This window comes from Arachis stenosperma, unplaced genomic scaffold (assembly GCF_014773155.1).
Source record: "Arachis stenosperma cultivar V10309 unplaced genomic scaffold, arast.V10309.gnm1.PFL2 arast.V10309.gnm1.Scaffold_100025, whole genome shotgun sequence".
NCBI classification, from domain to species: Eukaryota; Viridiplantae; Streptophyta; class Magnoliopsida; order Fabales; family Fabaceae; genus Arachis; species Arachis stenosperma.
In genome coordinates this window covers 1,634,011-1,640,420 of record NW_026651369.1, presented here as the reverse complement: position 1 = coordinate 1,640,420, position 6,410 = coordinate 1,634,011, and the positions used below count along the sequence as shown (strand labels likewise).

The 6,410-nt window shown below is 41.1% G+C and overlaps 1 non-coding gene across 1 annotated transcript; it reads left to right on the top strand.

The window, feature by feature from the left end:
- Positions 1-5,924: 5,924 nt before the first annotated feature.
- LOC130959892 (small nucleolar RNA R71) lies at positions 5,925-6,028 on the top strand. Its single transcript, XR_009078883.1, has one exon. It is a non-coding gene; the product is annotated as a small nucleolar RNA R71 (small nucleolar RNA).
- The last annotated feature ends 382 nt before the right edge of the window (positions 6,029-6,410 follow it).

Here is a 6,410-nt window from a genome sequence, read left to right as displayed (position 1 = left end):
CTTCCCCATATCACACTTCCCAAAAACCTTCACCAATCACCTCAATTCCTCTTCCCAATTACCCCATTCACCACTCACATCCATCCACTCTTCCCCATAAACCCCACCAACCTTCAAAAATTCAAACAAATTTCCCACCCATTCCCACCAAAAATGGCCGAACATACCTCCTCCCTCTCCCTATAAATACCCTTCCTTTCTACTTCATTTTCACACAACACAAACCCCTTCTTCTTCACCTAAGCCGAACCTACCACTCCCCCTTCTCTACCATACTTTCTTCTTCTTCTTCTTCTATTCTTTCTTCTCTTGCTCGAGGGCGAGCAATATTTTAAGTTTGGTGTGGTAAAAGCATAAGTTTTTTTTGTTTTTCCATTACCAATGGCACCTAAGGCCGGAGTATCCTCTAGAAAAGGAAAAGGGAAGACAAAAGCTTCCACCTCCGAGTCATGGGAGATGGAAAGATTCATCTCCAAGAGCCATCAAGACCACTTCTATGATGTTGTGGCAAAGAAGAAGGTGATCCCTGAGGTCCCTTTCAAGCTCAAGAAAAATGAGTATCCGGAGATCCGACATGAAGTCCGAAGAAGAGGTTGGAAAGTCTTAACCAACCCCATGCAACAAGTCGGAATCTTAATGGTTCAAGAGTTCTATGCCAATGCATGGATCACTAGGAACCATGATCAAAGTATGAACCCGAGTCCAAAGAATTATCTCACAATGGTTCGGGGGAAATACTTGGATTTCAGTCCGGAAAATGTAAGGTTGGCGTTTCCCTTGCCCATGATGCAAGGAGATGAACGCCCCTACACTAGAAGGGTCAACTTTGATCAAAGGTTGGACCAAGTCCTTATGGACATTTGTGTGGAAGGAGCTCAACGGAAGAGAGACTCCAAAGGCAAGCCAGTCCAACTAAGAAGACTGGACCTCAAGCCTATAGCTAGAGGATGGTTGGAGTTCATTCAACGCTCCATCATTCCTACTAGCAACCGATCTGAAGTTACTGTGGATCGGGCCATCATGATTCATGGCATCATGATTGGAGAGGAAGTAGAAGTTCATGAGGTCATCTCCAATGAAATCTACAAAATAGTCGACAAGCCCTCACCTATGGCACGGCTAGCTTTTCCTCACCTTATTTGCCATCTATGTTACTCAGCTGGAGTTATCATAGAAGGAGACATCTCCATTGAAGAGGATAAGCCCATCACCAAGAATAGGATGGAGCAAGCAAGAGAAGCCCCTCACGGTTCTCAAGAGGTGCATGAGGAAGCTCATCATCAAGAAATCCCTGAGATGCCTCAAGGGATACACTTTCCTCCAAACAACTATTGGGAGCAACTCAACACTTCCTTAGAAGGTTTGAGCCACAATGTGGAACAATTAAGGGTGGAACATCATGAGCACTCCATCATTCTCCAAGAAATAAGAGAAGATCAAAGAGCAATGAGGGAAGAGCAACAAAGGCAAGGAAGGGACATAGAAGAGCTAAAGAACATCATTGGTCCTTCAAGAAGAAGACGCCACTAGAGGTGGATTCATTCCTTGTTCTTTATTTCTTTCTGTTTTTCGTTTTTAATATTGTGTTTATCTATGTTTTGTGTCTTTAGTTCATGATCATTAGTATGTAACCATGCCTTAAAGCTATTAATAAATTCCATTAATCCTTCACCTCTCTTAAAAGAAAAATGTTTTAATTCAAAAGAACAAGAAGTACATGAATTTCGAATTTATCCTTGAATTTAATTTAATTATATTGATGTGGTGACAATACTTTTTGTTTTCTGAATGAATGCTTGAACAGTGCATATGTCTTTTGATCTTGTTGTTTATGAATGTTAAAATTGTTGGCTCTTGAAAGAATGATGAACAAAGAGAAATGTTATTGATGATCTGAAAAATCATGAAATTGATTCTGGAAGCAAGAAAAAGCAGTGAATGGCGAAAAAAAAAGAAGGAGCAATAGAAAAAGCCACGAGCCCTTAAAACCAAAAGGCAAGGGTAAAAAGGATCCAAGGCTTTGAGCATCAATGGATAGGAGGGCCCAAGGAAATTAAATCCAGGCCTAAGCGGCTAAATCAAGCTGTCCCTAACCATGTGCTTGTGTCATGAAGGTCCAAGTGAAAAAGCTTGAGACTGAGTGGTTAAAGTCGTGATCCAAAGCAAAAGAGTATGCTTAAGAGCTCTGGACACCACTAACTGGGAACTCTAGCAAAGCTGAGTCACAATCTGAAAAGGTTCACCCAGTTATGTGTCTGTGGCATTTATGTATCCGGTGGTAATACTGGAAAACAAAGTGCTTAGGGCCACAGCCAAGACTCATAAGTAGCTGTGTTCAAGAATCAACATGCTTAACTAGGAAAGTCAATAACACCATCCGAAATTCTAAGTTCCTAGAGAAGCCAATCATTCTAAACTTCAAAGGAAAAAGTGAGATGCCAAAACTGTTCAGAAGCAAAAAGCTACAAGTCCCGCTCATCTAATTATAATTAATATTCATTGATATTCTGGAATTTATAGTATATTCTCTTCTTTTATCCTATTTGATTTTCAGTTGCTTGGGGACAAGCAACAATTTAAGTTTGGTGTTGTGATGAGCGGATAATTTATACGCTTTTTGGCATTGTTTTAGATAGTTTTTAGTAAGTTTAAGCTAATTTTAGGGATGTTTTCATTAGTTTTTATGTTAAATTCACATTTCTGGACTTTACTATGAGTTTGTGTGTTTTTCTGTGATTTCAGGTAATTTCTGGCTGAAATTGAGGGACTTGAGCAAAACTCTGAAAAAAGCTGACAAAAGGACTGCTGATGCTGTTGGAATCTGACCTCCCTGCACTCGAAATGGATTTTCTGGAGCTACAGAACTCTAAATGGCGCGCTCTCAACGGCGTTGGAAAGTAGACATCCAGAGCTTTCCAGCAATATATATAGTCCATACTTTATTCGGAAATTGACGACGTAACTTGGCGTTGAACGCCAAGTTCATGCTGCTGTCTGGAGTTAAACGCCAGAAAAACGTCATGATCCGGAGTTGAACGCCCAAAACACGTCATAACTCGGAGTTCAACTCCAAGAGAAGCCTCAGCTCGTGGATTGATCAAGCTCAGCCCAAGCATACACCAAGTGGGCCCCGGAAGTGGATTTATGCATCAATTACTTACTCATGTAAACCCTAGGAGCTAGTTTATTATAAATAGAACATTTAACTATTGTATTAGTTGTCTTTGACCAGATCCTGGATTGTATTTTGAATCTAGTGATCACGTTTTGGGGGCTGGCCTCTCGGCCATGCCTGAACCTTTTACTTATGTATTTTCAACGGTGGAGTTTCTGCACACCATAGATTAAGGTGTGGAGCTCTGCTGTACCTCAAGTATTAATGCAATTCTATTTTCTTTTATTCAAATCTCTCTATTCTTATTCCAAGATATTCATTCGTACCCAAGAACATGATGAATGTGATGATTATGTGACGCTCATTATCATTCTCACTTATGAACACGCGTGATTGACAACCACCTCCGTTCTACATGCAACCGAGCTTGAATGTGTATCTCTTAGATTCCCCAACAGAATCTTCGTGGTATAAGCTAGATAGATGGTGGCATTTATGAGGATCCGGAAAGTCTCACCTTGTCTGTGGTATTCCGAGTAGGATCCTGGGAATCCAGAAATTCTAACCTTGTCTGTGGTATTCCGAGTAGGATTCCGGTAATGAATGACTGTGACGTGCTTCAGACTCGCAAGTGCTGGGCGTTAGTGACAGACGCAAAAGAATCAAGGGATTCTATTCCAGTAGGTGCGGGAACCAACCAGTGATTAGCCGTGCTGTGACAGAGCGCGTGAGCGTAGTTTTCACTGCGAGGATGGGATGTAGCCTTCGGCCAGTGTGATGCCTCCAGACGATTAGCCATGCGAGTGACAGCCGCAGAGACCATTTTCCCGAGAGGATTCAAAGTAGCCATCGTCGAACGGTGAACCCCTATACACAGCTTGCCATGGAAAGGAGTAAGAAGGATTGAGTTGAAGCAGGAGGATAGCAGGCGTCCTTGAGCATACAGTATCTCCATTCGCTTATCTGAAATTCCCACCAATGAATCTGCATAAGTATTCTCTCCCTTATATTTCTTCTATTTTCTTATTTCTATTTTCGAAACCATAAACCAATTTAATCTGCCTAACTGAGATTTACAAGGTGACCATAGCTTGCTTCATACCAACAATCTCTGTGGGATCGACCCTTACTCGCGTAAGGTTTATTACTTGGACGACCCAGTACACTTGCTGGTTAGTTGAACGGAGTTGTGATCACTCGTGCCAATTTCAAATTCCATAATTTTACAATGAGTACAACTTAAAGAATATAGATCATAATTTCGTCCACCACTTACTCTCTCTTGTTACAGAAGGATAGTCGTGTGCCTTAAACACATGGTAGTCCCCATTCAATTGAAGGACTAATTCTCCTCTGTTAATATCAATCACAACACCTGCTGTGGCTAGGAAAGGTCTTCCAAGGATAATGCATTCATCTCCTTCCTTCCTAGTGTCTAAGATTATGAAATCAGCAGGGATGTAAAGGCCTTCAACCTTTACTAACACGTCCTCTACTAATCCATAAGCTTGTCTTACTGACTTGTCTGCCAATTGTAATGAGAATAAAGCAGGCTGTACCTCAATGATCCCTAGTTTCTCCTTTACAGAGAGTGGCATAAGATTTATGCCTGACCCTAGGTCACACAGAGCTTTTTCAAAGGTCATGGTGCCTATGGTACAGGGTATTAAGAATTTCCCAGGATCTTGTTTTTTTTTTTTTTTTTTGAGGTAGAGTTTGCTGAACCCATGTATCAAGTTCACTAATGAGCAAGGGAGGTTCACCTTCCCAAGTCTTATTACCAAATAACTTGGCATTCAGCTTCATGATGGCTCCTAGATATTGAGTAACTTGCTCTCCAGTTACATCTTCATTCTCTTCAGAGGAAGAATAATCTTTAGAGCTCATGAATGGCAGAAGGAGATTTAATGGAATCTCTATGGTCTCTAAATGAGCCTCAGATTCCTTTAGATCCTCAATAGGGAACTCCTTCTTGTTTGAGAGACATCCCAGGAGGTCTTCCTCACTAGGATTTTCGTCCTTCTCCTCCCTTGTGCATTCGGCCATATTGATTACATCAATGGCCTTGCACTTTCCTCTTGGATTTTCTTCTGTATTGCTTGGGAGAGTACTGGGAGAAGTTTCAGTGACTTTCTTACTCAGCTGGCCCACTTGTGCCTCCAAATTTCTGATGGTTGACCTTGTTTCACTCATGAAACTTAAAGTGGCCTTAGACAGATCAGAGACTAAATTTACTAAATTAGAGGGGCTCTGCTCAGAATTCTCTATCTGTTGCTGAGAAGATGATGGAAAAGGCTTGTTATTACTTAGCCTGTTTCTTCAACCATTATTAAAGCCTTGTTGAGGCTTTTGTTGATCCTTCCATGAGAAATTTGGATGATTTCTCCATGATGAATTATAGGTGTTTCCATAAGGTTCACCCATGTAATTTACCTCTGCTATTGCAGGGTTCTCAGGATCATAAGCTTCTTCAGAAGCTGCCTCTTTAGTACTGTTGGATGCATTTTGCCATCCATTCAGACTTTGAGTGATCATGTTGACTTGCTGAGTCAACACTTTATTCTGAGCCAATATGGCATTCAGAGCATCAATTTCAAGAACTCTCTTCCTCTGAGGCATCCCATTATTCACGGAATTCCTATCAGAAGTGTACATGAATTGATTATTTGCAACCATGTCAATAAGTTCTTGAGCTTCTGCAGGCGTTTTCTTTAGGTGAATGGATCCACCTGCAGAATGGTCCAATGACATCTTGGAAAACTCAGATAGACCATAATAGAATATATCTAATATGGTCCATTCGGAAAACATGTCAGAAGGACACTTTTTGGTCATCTGCTTGTATCTTTCCCAAACTTCATAGAGGGATTCACCATCTTTTTGTTTGAAGGTTTGAACATCCACTCTAAGCTTGCTCAACTTTTGAGGGGAAAGAATTTATCCAAGAAGGCCGTGACCAGCTTATCCCAGGAGTCCAGGCTATCTTTAGGTTGTGAGTCCAACCATGTTCTAGCTCTGTCTCTTACAGCAAAAGGGAAAAGCATGAGCCTGTAGACTTCAGGATCTACTCCATTCATCTTTACAGTCTCACAAATCTGCAAGAACTCAGTTAAAAACTGGTAAGGATCTTCAGATGGAAGTCCATGAAACTTGCAGTTCTGTTGCATTAGAGCAACTAATTGAGGTTTCAGCTCAAAATTATTTGCTCCAATGGCCCTAATGGAGATGCTTCTTCCATCAAATTTGGAAGTTGGTTTAGTGAAATCACCAAGCATCCTCCTTGCATTATTGTTGT